This window comes from Haliaeetus albicilla, chromosome 21 (assembly GCF_947461875.1).
Source record: "Haliaeetus albicilla chromosome 21, bHalAlb1.1, whole genome shotgun sequence".
In the NCBI taxonomy this organism is placed as follows: Eukaryota; Metazoa; Chordata; class Aves; order Accipitriformes; family Accipitridae; genus Haliaeetus; species Haliaeetus albicilla.
Window position 1 is genome coordinate 27,556,570 of NC_091503.1, and position 23,761 is coordinate 27,580,330.

Genomic DNA, 23,761 nt, shown 5'->3' on the forward strand with positions numbered 1-23,761 from the left:
TAACAGAGCACATCCAGTGGGACTCCACTGCTGTTTACACTGCAAAATGTCTTTGACAAGACCCAAGTGCAAAGTCTGAAATAATACAGCAAGGGCAACACAGCAGTATCTCACAAGCACAAATTCTGAAATAATATAGAAAGGGCAACAGTGTGCCTGAAGTACATTAAAATTTACAACTCAATCGTCTTAGCAGTCATATCCTGTGTTGCATTGCTGCTCTACAGACACTCAGGCAAGAAGGGGGAAGAGAAGATAACAGCAAGATGGAAATGCTAATAACCAGCATTATTAATGTCATTGCTAGAAGAAAATCAGGTGACATTCACTGAACCCTTTACCTAAAATAGCAAGCTCCATGAAGAAGATTCATGCTGGGTCAAAAGAAACCACATAAATAGTATCTTGAAGGTAGTTTAGCTGTGCAAGGATACACCTGACAAGGCTCCACTGGGAAGTGTGTCACAGCAAGATAATATTCTAGTACACATTTTGTTAATATTTAATCATTTTAGTAATTTAATTTAAAATTCAAGTGTTTTGCATAAAAGGAAAATAATGAAAAGGGACTACTCTCAAATAATCAAAAGGAGGTTTTAAGATAATCACATCCTACTAACACTTGTGAAAGGAAGCATGTCTCTCAGGTATATGCTTCCTATTTTCTTTATTTTTTTAAAGGAATTAACAGCACCAATGTAAGTGTGACACATTATTTGCCAAGAATGGCACCAAAGTATTTAAAATACACCAAAAATAAGGTTATTAATTAAAATTGCATTTAGAATTCACAAACATAACAAACAATAAATAAACCGCGCCATTCTCTGTTCTGGAGTAACTGAAGGCAGGAAATGCATTCCCAGCTTTCTCATGTACCAACACGGCAGTTCTGACTCATCTTTGGGTTGGAAACTCTAGTCCAGGTCTATAAACACTGATGCTCAGTGTGTTCTTTGTGGAAGTCTAAGTCCTAGAATTTCCTTTCCTCACAGGTCTGAATAATACTGGAAGTTGGGATGCATCTATTAGTCAAGAAGATATTATGCAATTAGAGTGCATATTTCCTTATTTTGTCTTCATGAGCTGTCTGCTTTTGCCATCTAAAGTTATACTGCTTATATTTTTCATGGGAAAGTTAACTATGTTTATCATAATAGTCACAAAAGTGTCACCTTTCTTAGTAAATGAGAAAGAGCAATCTGTCAAGCAAAGAAACTGAGTTGTAGTGCTCATTTTAATAAATCAGTAAACAGAGATGACTCTGTTATATAATCAAGCTTGCATTACTGGTTTAAAAGTCACACACACACAAAAATAATTTTTATGCATCTTCAAAACACAGGAATACACTGTTCAATAATGAGAAAGAGATATTTCCTGTAAAAACCTTTTATATTTGCCAAGAACCAGAAATCACACTGGGAATTTACAAACAAAAAGCAGAGGCGTAGCATTCGAGTTATTTTCTTATTGGACCTGCTGTTAAGGTATATTAATGCTAACCATTCCATGAAAAAGACATTTGGTTTTAATTTCTTAAGAGGGAAAAAATGCCTCACAGATAAATTCTTGTGTGATCATCAAATTAACTACTAAGAATCATTATTTTGCTATTTATAAAGAATGGGCAATAAAGCAGAGATTTGCAGACTGTTAAATTGCCTAGAACTTTCATCAGAGAAACAAGTTAGGGGAAAAATTAAATCAAGCTTTTCCAGAAAAAAATTATAGCTGTGATAAATATGCTTATAACAGACCACTGGAAAATTGTTTTCAAAGCTGATTTGAAGAAAGGTTTAGCACTTTTGTTTCCCATACACATAACAGCCAATAAAGTGTTCTAAATCATACTGAACTGTGATTTTGGTTTACATGGTCTCCACTACCAGAAGCACAAAAATCAGTCAAGAAGGTCTCAAAGTACAGCCAAGGAGATGCTTCTCTACCACCGGTAGCTGAAAGTTATGGGAAAGTAAATGGTTTCCAGACAGGACGCCTAGCTTATCCCTTTCTGCTGTCCTTTCCAGGCTGCCCAACTCCACAGAGGATTCTGGTGTATTCAAGGAGTGGGGAATATAGTAACTTTTGCAAAGATCCTGTGCTGTTTCACCTTCTCTGCATTAAAGTGAAAGATCAGGAGCTACCCAACTGCATCAGAGCTTCTTACTCATAAGAAGATAGGAGAATGTTTTCAAAAGCACAAGGTATCCCTACTAACAGAGTCATCTTTAGAAGATAAAATTGTTAATGTAAGAATCTTTCCAGGTGAGAACTCAGGTCTGGAATTTCAAAGCCAATTGTGTGTTGTTAAAGGATGAGACACAATCCAGGATTTTATTAACTTTGCACATAGAGTTTACTGTCTAACCAGAGACATACAAATTCTTACATGTTTTTATAGTTATTGTCTACTATTTCTATCTGATGCAAACCAGATTGAGACATCACCAGATTGAGACATCAATGTACAACTCTTTTGTTTTATTTGATATTTAATTACCTTCATCCACAAAAGAACCCAGAACTAGCCAGAACCAACACAAAGCATCATCACACACATTCATTTCTCTGTTCTTCAAAAATGATTTATCCTGAGTTTATTGCCCTCTTCTCCCCAAAGCACAAAGCATGTAATTAATCAAAGTTCAACATACAGAAGAACTTCAGGACTGATCTTGTCTATTTCTCTAGCTCAAAACCACATTAGCATGTACCAACAACTCCAAGGGCTATTTTATTTCTTGGTAACTTTTTCTAAGTAAGTTTATGTCTGATAACAGAAGTTACCAAAGAATTGTGGACTGCTGTATGCTTAAAAGGAACATTTTGGCAGTTGATAACAATAACTTTGGACCTGCTGTCGCTATCAATTCTTTGTCAAGAGATCTCAACTACAGGTGAGGTTGTAACTGTTATTCTGTCAAATACAGATTAACCAGTGAGAAAATACTTCAGCACTAAGTGCACAGTTTATCCAAAATTACCATAACACATAGATGTCATACCCTGATGACCCCCTATGAAAAAAAAGAGTTGTATGCTGGTTTATACACCTACCCTGCTAAAGAAACGCAGAGTTCAGTTGACACCTTAGTATATGCTTTTTTCTTCTGCAGTTTATTCTTAATTATTTTCATCTGCATTAAAGGAGTAGATTAACCAAAACAAAGTGAAAAAAAAAAGTATCTTTTCCTGTATCACCGTGATTAACTGTACATAGCCTGGAGGGTGAGTTTAAATCTTTATCAAGTGCAAGTATTTATAAGCTTCCTGAAAAATGTCACACTTCTACATAAGATCTCTCAATCTGAGATGAGATCTTATTTAAGCTTCCTCCAGGACTTCCCCTTTACTGTAAATGGCCATAAGTAAAGGTTTGTTTCCTAATGTGGACATTTTTTAATTTAAAGAAAAATCCTTTTGAGTCCCTATTGTTTCACACTGTTTAAAAATAGACAGTTGCTTTACAGAGGAATCATAATCAAAAGTAGCCACTGACAGCTGTCAGGTGGATTGCATTAGACTGAGGGACATTGCCACCAAGGGTCCAAAACTTAGCAAAAATGCAGCACTGTCAGTAAAGAGTAATACACTCAGAATTTGACCCTCTTCCAAAGTCAGCAGAGCAACACTGATTAATAGTACTCCTGCCCATTAAGCCCCATTTCAATGCTTATGGAAGACAGTGAACAAAGAAAAAAAAAAGGCATTTGTAAGGGAGAAACAAAAAAAATGTCTTCCATTCTTCTTACTTCTTTGGGACAAAGAGAGTCAATCTTGAAAGCTGTATCAGGCCAGCATGAAGAAATAGTTACACAAGTTATCATTACACAATACCCATGTTGTGGTCAGCCCTCAATGGGAAAAAAGAATTGCAAGGTGTTTACTGTTTTACTATTCACAATAGCCTTTAAGCAAGGATCCCACTATTCAAGCAAGTCAAGCACACCTTTCATGAAGATGAGGAAATATGTATGATATAAGCATGTTAATCCTACACTACTATCAATTCACTTAAACAAGAAAATCCTTAGTTGTCCATAGCTGCTTCATTTACAGGACAGCTATATAGGCTGTAACAGAAAGACATAAATCTCAAAACATAAAGAATTTTTCTTTACTGAGATTTAAAAAAAAAAACCAAACTTAAACATTCATTTCAATATCCTGTATACAGAGTACTATAAGTACTGACCCAAGACACAGAATGTATTAATATGGCAATTGCTTCCAAATTCCGTAGGCATTCACCAAGTTTCAAACCTGCAAAATACAAGCAAATAGCTATATATTCTATTAGTTATCTCAGTGAGGCTGTAACACCCTTCAAGATCCTCAAATTTGATTCATTTAGTGCAATCATCAGAAAAGTATCTCCACCTTCCTTGTCAGTTTTTGATGATTTTATACAGAACTAATATGATAAATTGATTTTTTTACCTCCATAGGTAGAAGCAGTTTCATTAAACCAAATCCTGAGTCTTTTATTGCCCACCTGAAAACACCACGCTCCTCAACAGCAGGGTGGTTAGCCTACCATTTTTTTAAATTTTCCATCTACTTGATAAAGCTACTAATCTGTTAAAACAATGCAAGAAATGAAGCATATACACATGCATTTCAGATAAACTCCTTCAGGATTAGAGCATATGAAAAGCTGGATATAATTTAAAAGCAATAAATCTGTTTACATTTCAGCTTAGAATGATTTTTGCAAGCAATGATAAGTCAAAACTACATATAATATGCAGCTTGCAAAAGAAAAAGTGCAGCACAATGCAAAAATACAACGAAAAATAACTTCTTTCATCAGTATATGCACCTTCCTCAGGCTTTCTTACATCATCTTGTTTTCCAGGGGATGTTATGCATTTGACTTTGAATAAGTAACAGGAGAAGGATAGAGTTTAACATGTTCACATGAGCTGTTCCACAACTCATTTTCCCTTACATGGAGGCCTATCTTCAGTATAAACCAACTGATTCCTTTCTAACAACAGAATTACAGTGACGGTTATCTTCTGTAGGGCTCTTAAGATATTAAAAGAAACCAGAAAACAATTTTCAACATAGCTTGAGCAGCACTTAAATACAGAAACACTTAGCGACAACAAAAATCAGCTAATTATTCCTCTTATCAAACTTTTTGCCAGCAAGTGATTTTCATAGAGTGACACTGCAGACAGTCTGTAGTTATGGCATGAGTGTTGCCCAGAAATGCTTATCTTTAAAACTTTATTGCCCTAGAGATTAGGAAGAGATGCAGTTGGGAGGCTATTTCAGAGGTTTTATCAGAAGTGTGGACTTGTAAAAAAAAAAAAAAATAAAAACCACATCATTATGAGAACAAATGGGATTCTGTAGATATCAAAAAGGCTCACATATTCAGAGTACTCCTAGTTGATAAAATAAAATAGCAAGCATATTTGTACTCTTCAATTCCAAGTGATTTGAGCAGCTGCAAAGGATGGGGAGACTCCGGTTCAAATGGGGTGCTTCTATACTCCACACCTCTCAGAATCACTAGGATTTTGGCTTCATGAATTAAGAAGGTTCAGTCATGCTCTCTGATAGCAAAAATCTATATCATGACACAATATGATAGTTTCTTTCAGTTATTGTGCTTTCTCCTTTAGCGTAGTCTTCCAAAGGCTACTCGTACAAATAACATTTATTAGGTAGCATTTTACCCACGTAATAAATATTGAGTTCTTAAATGTGCATCAGACTGTGCATAGTGAGGGCCTTGCCATATGATAATAACTGGGATCCTACAAATTTTTATACTATTTGGACAGGAAACACATGAAGTTATGATTCTGGCAAATATGACTTCTGAAACAGTTACTGTACTGGCATCATCCAACATGGTACATACTCACTCGTGTCCTAAAGATTATGTTGAAGTAATTCATGTCAAGTTAAAGCCATTCAAAAGTGACAGCAGTAATACAGTTTTATTGCTTGAGCCCTGGGGCTGCTGCTCTCAAGCTGTCAGGCCCACCTCATCTCCTGGCTTGGTCAGCTTCGCACACCCCTTCTGTGCTGCTCCCCTGCAGTTAATCCCACACACTGCTTGCAGTCAGCAGGAATGTTCAGCTTTGGCTGGAACATTAAAAATGGATTATGATTTAGTTTCACAGGAAGGTTTCTAGGCTGCTCGTGGCAGATGGACCAGTTGCAACTGCACCAAAACTCAGACCTCCTACCCAGACTACTGCCACCCAGCTGTTTGCACAGAAGATGCTTGCTTTCCTGTTGCAGTGCAGGAGAAAATGAGATGTCAGACTTTGTCACAATACACTTTCCAGTCTCTTGGCAGATCTGGTGATCATGGATTTAAATTCTTGTGGAAGCTATCTCAAAGATCCAGAGCATCTATCTCACCCAGAACAACGAACTTAGAAAACCAGAATTTGCTGGGAAAGACGAGAGACAATGGATGGATATATATAGTTGCTCAGAATTCTTCTGTACCCAGGGCAGCAGCACAATCTAAGGGGGACAACCAGTATTGCTCTGCTGTCAGAGCCCTCCCTACCACTCTATTCTATTTTATCATATGTACATCTCTAAAAAGCAGACCCATTTCAGAGATTTTTAAAAATAAATTTCACATTTTACGACCCCAACCCAGACACTTACAGCTTTGTAATTTCATGAACTCTATTCAACTTAGCATAAAATGTAGCCTTTGAAAACTGAAACTTATTGCCATCACATTTCTTGGCATCTATGGCCAATTGTTATGCATGACAGAGGTCTAGATACTGCATAAGAATATGCAATGTTGTCATGCTGTTTTACGAGGTCACAACACAGTAAGCTGATAAACTGCAAAGCCGGAGGCAAAATAGTCTGTTCCATCAGGGAATGGGATTATTGCCCAATAAAAGCTGCATAATGGGATTACTTTTGCTCTTGTACTGATGAGGTTAAATTAAATTTTTTTCTCAGTTAAAATTCTCTGTACTATTTTTCTTCAATTTTTAATTTTTTCAGAGGCTTTTACAAATGTTCAGTAAATGGGCAACTAAGCTTGCAGAAGGGCAACCAGGAAGGCTGGGTGTTCCAAAAATTATCTCAGTGTTTGATTTTACAGTATTCTAACCTATATTATGAACTCTGAACCTGAAATACCCTGAGAACAAATTTCATATAGCTTTATTCATAAAATACTCTTTAGTAGGGAGGTTAGAGTTCTCCTTGTTTCTGCAGAAGTGCTAAAACTTTACTACATGTTATATCATATTAATCCCTCATAACTGGATTTGCTTACAGGCACACAATCCTGCCCATAAAAATCAGACCCACACAGCCTTACAGTGAATCAGAGAACTTGGTTCTTATTCCACAATGCCATTAAACGTATTGTGCTAGAAACTGTGACAGCATTTTCCTGTGGTACAGTCTGTATGTGTTGCATTTATCCATCTCCCAGATTCTGTCAATAATTACCAATCGCCGTAGTTATTGCACAATCAGAAGAAACAGCTGGATCAACAGTATGCAGACTCCAGTAAACCAGTGAGGCTCAAGTTTTCTAAGGTTGTAGCTACATTACTAATCAGCCTGGTGCGAGGAAGAAAGGAGCAGTATGCAACCTATACCTGCACACTGCATCTCTGCTGACAGTGAAATCACAGAATCACAGAATGGCTGAGGTTGGAAGGGACCTCTGGAGGCCATCTGATCCAACTCCCCTGATGAAGCAGGACCACCCAGAGCTGGTGGCCCAGGAACATGTCCAGATGGCTTTTGAGTATCTCCAAGAGGGAGACTCCACAGCCTCCCTGGGAAACCTGTGACAGTGCTCGGTCACCCTCACAGCAAAAAAGTTTCCTGATTTTCAGAGGAAACTTCTTGTGTTTCATTTTGTGCCCACTGCCTCTTGTTCTGTCACTGGGCACCACTGAAAAGAACCTCGCTCCATCTTCGTTACACCCTCCCTTCTTATACACATTGATAAGATCCACTCCCTGTCACTCAGCCTTCTGTTCTCCAGGCTGAACATTCCCAGCTCTCTCAGCCTTTCCTCATAGGAGAGATGCTCCAGTCCCTTTGTGGCCCTTTGCTGGACTCTCTCCAGTATGTCCATGTCTCTCTTGTACTGGGAAGCCCAGAACTGGACATAGTAGTCCAGGTGTGGCCTCACCTGCGCTGAGTAGGGGGGAAGGATCACTTCCCTTGACCTGCTGGCAATATTTTGCCTGCTGCAGCCCAGTATACCATTAGCCTTCTTTGTGGCAAGGGTATACTGTTGGCTCATGGTCAACTTCATGTCTACCAGGACCCCCAAGTCCATTTCTGCCAAGTTGCTTTCAAGCTGGTTGGCGCCCAGCATATATTGGTGAGCGGTGCTAAATTGCTGTTCCTAGCACCATATTGGTGCATAAATTGCTGGTCTTAGGCAAGTACCACACTGGCCTCAGCAACACACTGCTAGAGGGCCCTCTGTCCACCCTGAGTGTGGGCAGCTATAGATATGCCATGAAGCACAACTTCAATCTTGGTTCCAGCAGGAGGGAAACCACTGAAAGTGCAAGAGTGACAAGGCCAAGGGCATAATACAAGCCTCCAGGTAAAGATGCAAGGCAAATTCACAAGAGAAAGCAGCTCTTCATCACACTAAATCATTAATGTAGTTGCACTACCAGTATCACAGCTACTACAGAAGTTACTGGTTTATTCCCGAGTTTGACCCAGCAGTGATACCAGCGCTTTCACTGTTGCCTCTGTTGATTAGATGAGTGATTCAGTACATCAAAATTATGGCACAAAACAGGAGTTTAGGGATCCAGCTTTCTTTAAAAAGGAGCTCTTTTTCCATTCTCTCCTTTTCCCATGGGTCTGTGTAGCACTTCAAAGAAAAAAGTTGAAGTTGTGATTGAGTTTGCACTACTGTTTGGCTTCTGACTGAGAAAGTCAGATGACAGCAGTTCATTTCCAAATGCTGAATAACAAAAAAGAGAAAAAAGTTTTGACTAAGAAAGCTCAGCATGAAGACTAAATATGTGGCATAACAATGGGATCAGAATCTTCCATTAGGTTTAGACTGCTGTAAGTTCAGGGAATTCAGAACGGACCAGAGCAAAAGTAACATTTAAAACCAATATAAAGTGATATCCTTTGCCATCCATTCATCATTACTTCTTAAAAAAGTTGCAGGTAGATAAACAACACGTTTTTGTGTTCTAAATTACATTTGCAAGTCCTCTGTACATACAACTGCTTTTGACATGTGTCATCTCTTAGTCAGTTGAGGTGATGACTGACAGCAACAGAGATGCAAATTCTCCTTTGCACACAGAAATAGTACTGTGCTGAAATGCCAATCATTGAAAAAAAAAAAGATTTTGTATCTGCAGAAGAAACAAAGGAGCACAAAGAAAGAAAATGTAAAGATTTGAGCTCATGTTCTGCTTTCTCTAGAAAGCAATTTCATTATATCCCTGCCTTTCACATCAGGAACAAAGGAACAAAAAAAAAATGTCTGGAATTCTGCAAGGAAATCATAATGCCTTGCGTAGTTCTGAAAATACTGGAGTTGTACAGTGATCCCAATTTTTATGCAATAACAGGTAATTATAATTAGTAAACTTGTGCATGCTTGTGCATAAGTTCAGAAACTTTCACTTTAACAATAAATTACAAAAAAGAAAATTAATTTTAAAAACCTACAGTAAAAAAAAAGTCATTTCTTAATTTCAAAAGAATTATTACCCTAGAAATACAAGCGAAGGCATGAGCTGTCTGGCCATCATGAGATATTGCAGAACTCACAGCAATTCCAATAGAGAAAGAATTTAAGAGTCCACCGCTTTCCCATTTTTATGTTATAGACATCATCAGCATCATCCCACTATAAACTCACTAACAATTTCCAGCCCTGCTGTATGTGTTTGCAGACATGTTTGCAAACAACTCCAGAATCACCTTCCTATTCCCCTCTGCATTTTTAGTCAAGATCTGAAAACTTCCCCTTTACTCTCCTACACTTTCTACTGGTCCACCCCACTCCCTCAAGTCTCTCTCCCATGAAATGTATACATTGCTTTCTCTCCTGGCTAGCACTTATATTTAAGGACATCATACACAAGGTAGCCTAAGACTTGTTGAGGACTCCGTAGATCTCAGAGAAATACAAAGAAAAATAGGTTTTTATGCCTTTGTAATGCAGGATTTAGACAGCATCCCTTGAAGTCTCACAGAAACAACACTTCTATCACGAAGATTGCAATGGGTTTGCTCATATATTCCTAGCACAACTCTTAATGATGTTCTACACTTTAATTTGTTCACTTAGTATTCCTCTCACCCCTCACCTGAAATAGCTCATTATTTTATTCCTAAATAATGAGCTGATCAACACACTTTCTTAAATAAAGCTTTCCTTGGTAGCATAAAGGCAAGCCTTCCTTGTTAACGTGTTACCCTAACATACCACACAGCAATATAGAGAGGCACCTGCATTCCTCTAAGCTGTTTTGCTATAGTTTTCACACTGTAAAGTCAGAATGAATACATCTGGAGTTTTATCACAGTCCATCAATAAAATTTCAGGCTATCTTATTTTCTTACAATAATCTCAGAGGAAGAGAAAGCAGCCCCTTTAGGGTTCAAGGAGATCTGGGTTTTCTTTCCTTCCTAATTTACTCCCTGATGAGGATAGGTACTTTAAGCTTCGATTTCTGTAATGAAAAGTTATTTGGCCAAAATTTTACCTACAGTCAACTGAAAACCTTGTCCATTTTTCTTATGTTTTGGTAAAAAAACATGTATTAAATATATTTCCATTCACATTCAAATTTTGCCAGTATTCTCAACAAAGTGAATAATGAAATTGCGTATCTGCATTTTATTCAAAATAAAGTTGTAGCAGCTAATTTTAAGGAATCCGTTAAAGATTCCTTCCATTTTAGGAATCTGCAAAGCAGCAGAGAGGAATCATATTGAGTAAGGCTCATTCATCTATTATGAAAATCTCATTTTGTAAGGACTCTGTAAACAAACAACGAAGTTTCCAGGTTCAAAATACCTAAGCACAAAGTAATTCTCATTTAAGTTGACCCTCAGGTTTATCACATATCATAGCCACTTTTCATTTCACTCTCATAAAATACTTGTCAAAAGGATCATTTGCTATGATATTAAATACCAGGGAACACAAAGAAGGCATTCTAAGAAGATGACTTTATTCACCATGACTTTCAGGCTGCGTGCATCTCAGTTTCCAAACTACTGTATGCTGCATGTCCAGAGCTCAAATGTACAAGGAAATTGCAAGAATGAGGTATAGCCTCCAAAAAAGAAACTAGATATGATAAACTGAAAAATCGATACTTGTATTTTTTAACTTGTTATAAGGTAGCACAAAATAACAAAATTATAAACAATAATGGCTCCAAATACTTTTTCTTAAAGCTTGAACAATCTAAGGAACCTAAATTATATAATGGTTGGACTTGTCAGAAAGTTTTAGAGCAGCATTTAAAAAATCAAGGTTTGTTTTAAAAAGAATTAGAGTCAAGTTCAAGCGCAGCATTTCATCTGACAACTACTACAATTCTTTAACCTGTTTTATGACAGCAAGTTTCTTAGAGGTAGATGCTATAAAAACATATAACAAGATGGTTCCTGACCTAAACAGCTCAAGATGAAATGCAATAGGCAGCCCTGTTTCCTTTCATTCTTACAGAAAAAGTGCCAGGAAAGCTAGATCAAACCGTTCTAAACCAAAACTCCTTGGAGAAAAATGCAAGTAGGCTTGGGTGACAACACACATAGCCAGACATTTCTGCTGTATTTTGAATTGACTGAAAATTAGTGGTTATATATGGACCTTAATTTTTACATGATCTGTATAGCCTTATCAGTATTGATGAACCAAGTCATAAAAATACTTATTTGCTATGGAGTGCTAGTGTAGACTAAGAGGATTATAGGATTTACCTGAAGACCCCTTCTTGGTCTACCCCACTGTCCTCTAAAAATTATTCTCCCTGAGAAAGATTATATCAAATTCAATCTATGTGTATAGCCCAATCTTGTTCCTACTGAAGTCAACAGGAATGTTACCCATGCTAAGCAATCATATTGAAACAAAGAGAGGTATTTGAGGACTATGGTATCGTGCCATGCAAATATGGGTGGTGCAGTGTTGCAATAGCTGTCAGCTTCTGAGATAAATGAACATAGGTGGTGATACTCATGTTTCTCCACTCTGAGAACACACTTCCAGCTATGAAAGAAAAGTCACTCAGGTTTTGCAATAGATTTATTTAAAAGTTCTACAACACTTATAGGCATTAGTATTCACTACAGACCAGGCAAAACCAATATTTTAACTAGCTCCACCAGATTTAATATTTTATACAGCTGCTGTCACATACAGTAGCCAAGTATCTGAGTACAACCAATACCTCATGAATTTGAGCTATTTCTGATTAACGAAAAATCTTCCACTGTATTTCTCCTACAGACAATTTAAACTCTATTCTCCTGCTCTCATGTTTTTTGGGCTTTTTTTCTACATTCATACATTTAGTTTGAAACCACTCAAACATAAAATTACAAAACTAGGCATAATTATTTGAAAATTGCAGAAGGCAGCAAAATGAAGAAAAAGCTCCAACCAGGACAATGAGAAAAAGGAACACATTTTTTCTAACCCCAAGTGATATTTTAAGACCTTTTCTTTCCCATAATAACCAACAAAGCTGAGAATACTGCCTGTTATTTAAGTTACCTGATGTTTCTCGTTGTAACACCCTGATTTCAATATTTAATGTTTGAGAGTATAGTATCAACTTAAACTGAAATTTCTGTATCAAGCATCTGCCTGAGACCATTTTTCAACCAAAGTACTTTTCTTCTAAGAACGAGGCTATGAGAAAGCATGATACTTCACGACAAGTTAAAAAAACCCTGCTGATCCTTTCACGGGATGACTGATACTTCTGCCCTTTGCAGTAGAGATGTAAATCTTGATAAGGATGTCCTTTGAGAAGGATGGTTTTGTGTCACAGGCTCCATCAAGACTTTCAGGAATGTAACAGCGGCTTAACACTCTGCTCAACTATTAACAGCTGGCATGCTCAGGCCTGGGCTTAAGCAGCACTTTTCCTTCTATTATATTTTTGAACTTCTATGGCCTATCATATACCCAAAAAACTTCTGAGACCAAGGACATCTTTCCTAATGACCCTCTGACCCTCTGTGGACCCTCTGTCTGCACCCCCAGCAAGCTGTGTCAGAAAAAGAGCACCATGAAGCACAGTCATCACCAGGAGAGAGACAAACTAGAAATGTAAAGAGAAAGGAAGCAGGACTGATGCCTGGTATGTGCAGTGTATGGAAGCTGAAATGGGTACAATGCATTACTGGAGTAGAGGACAGACAGAAAGGAGAACAGGAATGCATCTGTCCCATTTCAAGGCTTGAAGTAACAGGCCAAAGAGACTGACAGCAGAAAGTGGAGACACAAGCTCAGAGAGCCATATGGGAAATGGTAATGCCACATAACAAAACCAGAGCAAATAAGGACTTGGTTGGACCAGGAACTAAGACTGCACAGAGTATTTCATATGACACTGGATGTAAGAAATCTAAGGAGTCTATATTGGAAGAGAAAGACAGGACTAAACAGATCAAAATAAAGTAGTTCTGTCCCAGTGCAGTACATGGTCTACAAGAAGGCATTCCTCTCAAGAAATGTCATCAAAATCCATGGTAAAGTGAAGTAGGTTATCTCATTTCCCTCTAGCACAGGTTGTGACGGTCTGACGAATTATAGTCAATGTCTCAAACTTTGGTTAAAAAACTTTGGTGGAGAAATGGCCTCTGTAAAAACGCTGGAGTTTTGAGAACAGGACAACATGGCTGGAGGAGAGGGCCCCACAGAGGGCAGGACGGCGCTTCTCCAAATCCACAATTCCTTATCTTAAGTGATCAGGAGAAGGAGCACAGCGTATGCACCTGGAGGAGGAGGCCCCACAGAGGATGGGACTGTGCTTCTTCCTTAAGTGGTCATGTCAGCAGGGAAAGAGAGGCAACTCTGCAATGAACCTCCACAAAGCTCACTGACCAATTCCAGAGAACCCCAGGAACGTGAATTGCACATGTCGAGACCATCAACTAACACACTACAAAAGGGAGAACGAGTTCTCAGTGCGTGCCCTCCGGAACTGGATCTCTGCACTGGCTGGACCAATGCTGGACCCAGGACTGGTGAAACCCTTTTCTTCTCTCCTTCTTTCTTTCTTTCTCTCATTCTCTCTCTCCCTCTTTTCCTTCTCTCTTTTCCACAGTCCCTACACCTCATCCTTTTAAACATAAACAGTTGACCAAGTCTGAGACTAGGAGTGGATCCAGCCACCCCCGGGCTCCTCTTTGAGAAGGAGTCCAGAAAGCAAGGGGGTCTGCTCTGAACCTCGTGACTCAACGGGAGGGCTCTCCTTCTGACACACTTTCATGTTCCTTTTTCCATTTCTTTTTCTACACCTTCCTTCTCTTTTCAAACAGGGGCTTAGTGACATGTTGCAAGGTTCATATTGATAAGTTCACTTGTACTTGGGCAAGGTTAGCTAGGACGAATAAATGTTGATTGGTGTTTGAACTCCCCTGGTGTCGTTTCACCTTAATTCTGACAAAGGAAATCCACAAACCTGAGTCACTCCAATTTTGGGATGCGACACAGGTCCATGTCAACACTGTTATCATCAGTTACTTCATTAGCTCAACTTACTGAGACCTGTGAAAGGTCTAAGTATTTGACCTTACTCTTATATGATGGCACATGATATAACTTCTGAGACTGGAAGGCAGGTGGAACAGTTTGATTCCAATGCTAGGAAATACCAGATTTAAAATAATCTCCTCACACTTAATTCATCCCTTTTCTAGGTATTCTGTGACTGACAGCACCTTGGGAAACTCACTTCCCTTCTCTGCCATAATGTTCTTCTCAACACTTCTGCTGAGAAAAAAAGGACTGTAATGCCTACAGAAAAATTCTCTTTACTAGTGCAATAAGGCATTATACTGTAATTTACTTTCTTTCAGTCTAAACTACTTATCTGCCCTTAAGTGGTTAGTCCAACTGGCTTTACAGCCATGTTAATCTCTTCCTGCTCCACAGTCACTCTCTGTCTCTCTAGGGGAAGAAGAAGCTGGGCTGCCTCTCTGTCTGTCATTTTGCTAATGCATGTCTTTTAAAGAAGGCATCAACACGTAGTGGAACTGACTCTAATGAAGCAGAGTTAATAGAAATTCCAGAGCAAGTAAAAAATTACAGTAAGCATGCATTTCAGACATAGGGGGTCCAATCCAGACTTGTGATCTGCTTGAGAGAATTTGGGGGGGAAAGCATTAGATTAATAACATGAGAGAATGGTAGAAAAGGACCAACTGAAGTTCAAACGTGAAATGGTAAGATGTCTTGCTTTTGGCAGGGATAGAGTTAATTTTCTTTCTATTAGCTGGTATAGTGTTATGTTTTGGATTTAGTATGAGAACAATGTTGATAACGCACTGATGTTTTCAGTTGTTGCTAAGTAGTGTTTAAACCAAGTCAAGGATTTTTCAGCTTCTCACGCCCAGCCAGCAAGAAGGCTGGAAGGGCATGAGAAGTTGGGAAGGGACACAGCCAGGGCAGCTGACCCAAACTGGCCAAAGGGGTATTCCATTCCATGTGATGTCATGCCCTTTATATAAACTGGGGGGAGTTGGCCCGGGGGCAGACAGCTGCTCGGGAACTAACTGGGCATCGGTCAGCGAGTGGTGAGCAACTGCATTGTGCATCACTTGTTTTGTATATTCCAATCCTTTTGTTATTATCATTTTATTATTGTTATTATTATTATTTTCTTCCTTTCTGTTCTATTAAACTGTTCTTATCTCAATCCACGAGTTTTACCTTTTTTTTCCTGATTCTCTCCCCCATCTCACTGGGTGCGGGGGAAGTAAGTGAGCGACTGCGTGGTGCTTAGTTGCTGGCTGGGGTTAAAGTATGATATAAGAACATACTGAGCAAGGTGGCAATGAACAAGGACAGAAGAAAAATGAATGGTGGTAACAGGAGTCTGAGTAATAAGTAGAAGAAAGTATCATTGATGATAAATACTTTCTAAGTGGCATTATTGAAAATGTAGAAGATTATCTACATGATGAGAATGCTAATATCACTACCTGCAAATTATGAGAGAATGGATAAAAGAAGTGAAAAAAGGAATTACTCTGAATTTGAGACATCACTACTTTAGGGATAGCAGCCCCTCAAACCTTCACTGAATACAGTTGAAAACGCTAGTAACAAAGGGCAGGAGCAAGAAAGCATCCTGTAATACATGGAAATCATTGCATTATCATGGGAGACCTCAATTTAGCAAGTAGAGTCAGGAAGTCTTGCCAAGTCAGAGATAAAATGTCCAAGTTACCCCCAAAAATAGATATTTTTCCTAACCCTAATGGTATATTATGCAACACAAGGTACCTACTTTAGATTTTTAATAGAAACAAGTTGACCAGTGGCCTGAGTATGTTTATTATGTGAAGCCAGTGATCATGACCTCATGTTCAATATCAGGAAAATTGAAGAAAAGTTTTTGTGTGCAGCATTTAGAAACTGTGACTCTAAAAACTGGTAACCCCAAAGCACAGGGAACATAATAGTGAAACAGATGATGAGGAAAAATGTTGATAGAAAACTGTTACAGATAATCAGGAATCCTTTAAGAAGAACAGTCCAGTAATTGTGAATCTATGTACAACTCCAGCAAGAAGCTCATATTAGTTAAGAAAGGAGACAACACTAACAGGGCCTTTTGTGCTCATCCTCATATTAAGATGGATAGGGAGCAGCTATGGGTACTGTTATCATCTGTTACCAAGAGATGATCTGTATTAACACAATTCCATACTAGTTATCAGGCCTGAGAGAGTTCATTCTGTTTAAAAAATACTGTCCTGGTTTCAACTGGGATAGACTTAATTGTCTTCCTAGTAGCTGCTACAGTGCTATGTTTTGAGTTCAGTATGTGAAGAATGTTTATAACACTGATGGTTTCAGTTGTTGCTAAGTAGTGTTTAGGCTATAGTCAAGGATTTTTCAGCTTCTCATGCCCCGCCAGCAAGAAAGCTGGAGAGGCACAAGAGGTTGGCACAGGACACAGCCAGGGCACCTGACCCAAACTGGCCAACAGGGTATTCCATACCATGCGACGTCACATCTCGTATATGAACTGGGGGAGTGGGGGCAGGAGGAATCACCGCTCAGGGACTAGCTGGGTGTTGATCGGCGGGTGGTGAGCAACTGCACTACGTATCATTTGTACATTCCAATCCTTTTATTATTACTGTTGTCATTTTGTTAGTGTTATCATTATTAGTTTCTTCTTTTCTGTTCTATTAAACTGTTCTTATCTCAACCCACTAGTTTTACTTCTTTTCATGATTTTCTCCCCCATCCCACTGGGGGGGGGGGGGGAAGTGAGTGAGCGGCTGCGTGGTGCTTAGTTGCTGGCTGGGGTTAAACCACAACAAAAACAAAACAAAAACATTGTTGAAAATTAATTAAGGTTTTTGCTGTCTTGATCTAGAATCTGGAACCTGCAACAGGGCAGGAAATAACATTGTATTTTGTAGGTACCTGATATTATCACCCAACTGAAACTGGTATTCAAGTATTCTTTTAAGTGTTTCTGAATGTTCCTTCTAATTATAAATCAGAAGTCTGCATTGAAGCTTGTAACTCCAGTAATAGGAGTAACTTGTTAATAAGTTAACAAGTACTAGAGGAAAAAGTTTCCAGATAAAAGAAAGGGAGGCCAACCTTTCTGTCAGGCTGCTAAAGTTAACAGTAACTACTGTGTACCAAAGGTATTAAATGTAACACAAATTCACATTTGGGAAGCAGAGAAACCATCATAAGGCATCCAAAAGAACAGCCCAGGAGGAAAATAACAATTACAGCTTTGACAATTGTGTAAATACTGTACAGCATGTAAAGTCAAGCTTCATATGCCAGACTGCAAAAAAAAAACCCCAACCAACCAAAAACTAGAAAGTGAATTACCTCAGAGCCAACTTCTTTCCAGTGAGACCACTGACACTGGTGAAAGAGGAGGGATCCCATGGAAAAGGCATTTTAATCTTTAAATTGCTTTAACAGTTGGATCCAGTGGTAAAGAATTTACAGCTACTTACAGCCTATTTGAAAATTCAGGATTCCTCCCAAAACATCAGAATAGGAAAAGGTCAGCACAAGAAAATTGTTCAGAATACAGCAAAAAGAAACCACCCAGCTAAAAGCCCATTTGGCATCTCCAGGTCTCCCTAACTTTGTGACCTCTCTCCCTTCACAGCACGCTGTAAGGCTGGATTGCCAAGAACAACCTCCTCGAAGCACAAGAACAGCCATTTTGATGTGTCTCTGCCATCAGCGACACCCCAAACCCAGTACTTCTACTGACAAGAGGACTTTGTTTTAAACTTCAGCTTAAAAGCACAAGTTCATTCACGGAAGATATAAAGAGAATCTGAAATCTATCCCTGTCTTCCAGAAAATTTCTGTGTTATAATGTTTTTAATACAAGTCTTCCTTTCCGAATACTATTTTTTCTTCTTGCAAGTAATTAGTAGGCCATGCAAGCTTGATGGAAAAATAATGCAGAAATGTGTATAAATATGACATGTATAATAATAGTCTCATGGTGTCTCACTGAGTAAACAAGTAGGTGACGTACTTGGTCTTTTCTTTTAAAGAGACCTGAAGATGCTGACAAAGGATTATGTATCACAGAAATAATTAATTACAGAACAGAAATTAATAAATATGTTAAAAGAAAACACGGGGTATAATACTACTCTGGAAATTATGCACACCAAGAAAAAAAAATCCGCGTTGACATTTAAAGGCCGACTAACTGCTTTGCAAGCTCTAAAACTTCTGAGGTTTACATTTCTCACAATTAAAATCAGTTACCTGCAGCACTCCTCAGGCTGCTGAGACCATCAGAACGGCTGCAAGTGACTTTACAGGGCAAGGACAGCATACAGAAAATTGGGGAATTTCCATCATTCACACATTTTCAAAGCTCTTTTCTTAAAAGTATTTACGTACCAGGTGCCGCTACACAGGTGCTGGCAGGGGGGTCCGCTGCCTGAGGGAGACGAGCGGCCGGGGCTGCCCCGGGCCGGTTCCAGCCGGTTCCCGCCGGCTCCATCGGCCCCACTGCCGGGCACAGCTGAGCCCCTCAGCCACGGGCGGGCGGCTCGGGGAAAGCCTGGGTGAGAAAGGGCGAAACGCTGCCCGGGCTGAGGGGAAAACGTGCGAGGAGCAGTCCTGCCAGCCCCGAGGGGAGAGCGGGTGGAGGGGCTCCAGCCGCCCTCCCCCGGAGAGCCCCCGCCGGGGCAGGGGGGTCGGGGTCTCCTGAGGGAGCTGCGGCCTGTGGAGAGCCCGGGCTGGAGCCGGGCAACTGCCTGAGAGGGCGGGAGCGGCCCAGGGGAGACGGCGGGGACCGACGCCGGGGACCGATGGCGGGGACCGACGGACGGCGGGGACCGACTCCCCAGCCCCCCGCGCCGCTCGGGGCGGAGGGGTCGGGTAGGGGAGTCGGGAGGGAAGGTGACCCTGGGAGGAAGGGTGGAAGGTGGTGGTTTTATTTTGCCTTTGTTTCTCATCGTTAACCCTGTGATTAGGTGACTATAACTTGAATTAATTTTCCTCCAGTCATGTCTGTTCTGCCCGCGACAGTAATAGGGAAGTCTTTATGTCGCTGCACAAGCTTTCCCATCCTATTGTCACCCTCTGTCCTGTTGAGGAGGGGGAGTGAGAGAGCGGCTGGGGTGGACGTCTGGCAGCTGGCCGAGGTCAACCCACCACAAGCCAAAATCCAGTAGAGAAATGCAGTCCATGCTCACATATAGCTCCATTTGTGAAAGCCTGTGGATAAACATAGCAAAAGCATGTACTCTTTTGCCTGCTTTGCTTGGAAATCTGGCACTGAAGTCCTGTCATCTCCACTTAGGACATTAAAGTTGAAAATCCAGAGGTAAATATAATGCAAAATTAGAATATTATTATGGTACCGCATCAATTAATGAGTACCACAGGTCAATAAAGCTAACTAGATTTACTACATTATGATAGTTGGCATTGGTGGCTTAAGAAGAGCTGCACTTGTAATACTTACTGTGATTTTCTCTTAGTTCACATTAATTTCATCACAGGGTAGAAAATGTCAAGCAGTGGCCAGTGGAGTAAGACAACAGAAATCATCCTAAGAAAATATTGTAGCTAGTGACCTACAAGCAGAAAGAGAAGACAATCAGGTAAGTCCCTCAGACAGAATAGTACTGAGCAGAACAAATGGCTTGTTTTCTGGAGGAGAAAAAGTGTTATTTCTTTTAAACACAGTGTCATTGCTTATTAACCATGATCATCATGGGCATCCTTTTTGCAAAAGGAGACCTCAGTAATGAAAATCTAAATGCAGCTCCACTTTCACAAGTTGTTTAAATTTCAGACCTTTTTTTCCAAATATTTGTCACAGAAGCTGCAGCATTATTCAGAAAGCTTCTAATTCCACCAGCAAGAATGCTGCCAAGATGAAAAACAAATTCCTAAACTGTATTAAGGTTTACAAATACAGCTACTTTAATAAAAGTATTCTGAAAAGCCCTTGAGCTTTCTGCGTATCCAGACAAAACGACAAGTTTCATATCTCTGCAAGGTTTAAAACTCAAACTTTGGTGAAGTGAAATGGAAGTTATGGTTTGAGAGGCTTCTGTCAGATTAAAATTCTCCAGAACCCTCTTAAGTAGGAGAATATACTTTCTAGGCAAGTGAAACATGGTGAAGCTTCTCAACAGCATGGGGTCTTATTAGTAAAACTGAAAAACACCAGAATCACGAAAGGGATTCTAGGACAAATAAATAAATTTGCAATAAGTAAATAATATATAAGGGAGTTAGGTAAAGAAGAGGTGTTGAAAGGAAAAGTATTGAACTGGAGGAGATCACAACAGTAATTCAATAACTTGTTTTGAGGTTGATGCTACCTACCATTTTCACTAACAAACAGCCCTGCCAAAAAAATAGGTAAGTACTAATTACATGCAGGTGAGAAATCACTGATAACACAGACAAAGATCAGAGCAGTACAAGAATTAAATGGCCTTAAGGAGAGGAGTAAGGTATGCTTAACATTCAGTTATATGAGTGCAAGGTTTTTTATTAACAGATTAGTATGAGGGCCCTTCCTACCATAAACGGTAACCTCCTCAATGGGAAATAACTGAGGGGGAGATGGATTTCCAAGTATTGGTTAGCCAAGGGTAAGTATGAGCTACAAGAGTAGCATAATCATGAGAAAGACAAGTACAATGCTAGAACATATCGGGTGAAGTCTTACTGGTAGAGGTAGGGTTGTAATCATACCCATAACCAAGGCTCTTCGGTGTTTCTGAAGGTTGAGTTTATATCATTATGCCAGATACTTTCCAAAAGATTTCAGTATACAACAAACGAAAGGAAATATTCCTTGTCTTTCCTCTTCTCAAGGTGAAAAGGATACAATTCACTGTGACTTTATAAAGATACACAAATACAACTAACACGTATTTAATGTCCTCCTTCAGCTTTGAAAGACAGGAACAAATTACTGCCCTGTGTCAGAGGGAGCAGTGAGCTTGAGGCCAAGCAAAAAGCCACAGGCACAGTTTTGCAGGCACATTTATCTGCCCTCCTCTAACCTTTTAGTTATGCTCTGCCTCAGTAATTTGCTAGTATTTTTGTCACAGTGTAAATAAAATTCACAAATGCTACAGATCTACAAGAGCCCTGCTTTGTGATGTGAATGAAGAGATTCTGAAACAAAGCTATGCAACGACACACAACACAGTTCAGAGAGACATTACAATTTTTGCCCTGAGAAAACACTTTTCAGCCATGTCACTTCAGTTTAAGTCATATGTAGAGAGCCGAGTTTCAAGTAGTTTCAAAGCCTACTTACCACCTTTAAAGTGTGACAGGGGCTTAACTAGAAGTGCTTTCTTTTGTTAGACAAAAGCCGTTTTCTCCATTCACGTTCAGAAACTGCCTGTCACCTGCCCCCAAAGTCTTACAAACTTTATAAACAAGGATGCCCTCTACTCCATAAAAAACAGCTAATTCCAGATCCTAACCGGTAAACATATGGGTTCAAATTATGTGGTCCCACTTAGCATTATTAAAGGTTGCAGATAATACAATATTGCCATGGAAACAACATGTCTGAAATACCATCTCTCTCTCCAATATTTACATGCTTCACTGCAATCCTAAATTCAGCACATGCTTAATGACAGCTCAGGACCTTGCGACAATTTGATTTACAGGAGCCACAATAGAGCTTAGAGCAGCAGTTCCCAAAACTGCTTATATTGGTCTTTCCTCTTGCCACCCTCTCACCTCACTGGCCTCCACAGTAGTCTTTGAACCACTGCTTGCTCCTGCCTTTACCCAGAGACTGCAGCTGTTGCCTGCTTACTGCCTATACCATCCATCTTCTCATGCTCCTCCTTAAATGGTACCTCACTTTACCTCCCAGAACAACCCAACTACTGAGAAGTGCTCACGCTATGTAAGCTTTTAGGTACTGGCACAAAAATTATATACATTATTCAAGCATTTAGTGGCTTTAAACAGCTTTCCATAGCAGAACAGATTGCCTATAAATTTTACTTAAGAAGAGAAAAAAAGAAAAAAACAAACCCCCCAAAACTGGCAGAGCTAATGAACTACTATATTTTTATTCATCTATATATAAAAAGGATTAGGATAAGAGATGCTTTTCAAATCAAATAAGCATTCCTCTGGTGCATACAACTGGCAAGTCTTCTAAGAACAGATAGATGTACAGTTTCTCATGCACTTCACATTTTTAAGGCAATACCACATAAACCATGACACATTTGATACACAAACATTAACAAGCCAGAAGAACAGCAGAAAAATATTTTCAGCAGCAGCCTACTTCTATGACTTTTAACAGATCACATAAAATTATAGATTGACTGCTGCTATCAGTCAACAGAAATAGAAATTAATGCAATGTATGCAGCAGCACTGTAAGACATTTTAGGATAGCCCAGAGCCACCTGATGAGTTAGTGGTAAGTGTGAAATACCATCAAAATAAAGCAAGATTTTAAAAAAAGAAAATGAAAAAAAAGTTGCATTAAGATTTTCAAGTGGCTGATTGAACCTAAGTATTTTCTTACAGAATGCACAGAAACATACTCATCTACATTCAAAAGGACAAGCCACTCAAACCCAGTGCTCTGCTGAGGAGCCTGCAAGACATTATTTCTGGTTTTCACATTTCAAAAGAAAAATGCATTAGACCAGCAGCAGGACTCTGAAAATTGCCTCCCATACCTTTTTAAGCCAGATTTACTCAGCAAGCATCCAGGAATCTGAAAAGCCATTAACTTACAACTTAATTTGCAAGGTCTTTGTTTGGCAAGGTGTTCTGCAGGAAGAGAGAAGCTCCCAAATAGTAGGGTTTGTGTTGAATAAGATGGCATCATTAATAAAGTAACATTTTGCTCATTTCTCTTTTTGGACAGCTGTATAAACATTGATTCTCACAGGTGCTGAGCTGACAGAACATCAAATCCATGGGAAAGGCACAGTACTGACAGTACTCAAACTTCTGTACTGGTCCGATATACACTCAAATTAGTAGGATCATAGTTGTAGTAGAAAACTCCACTAT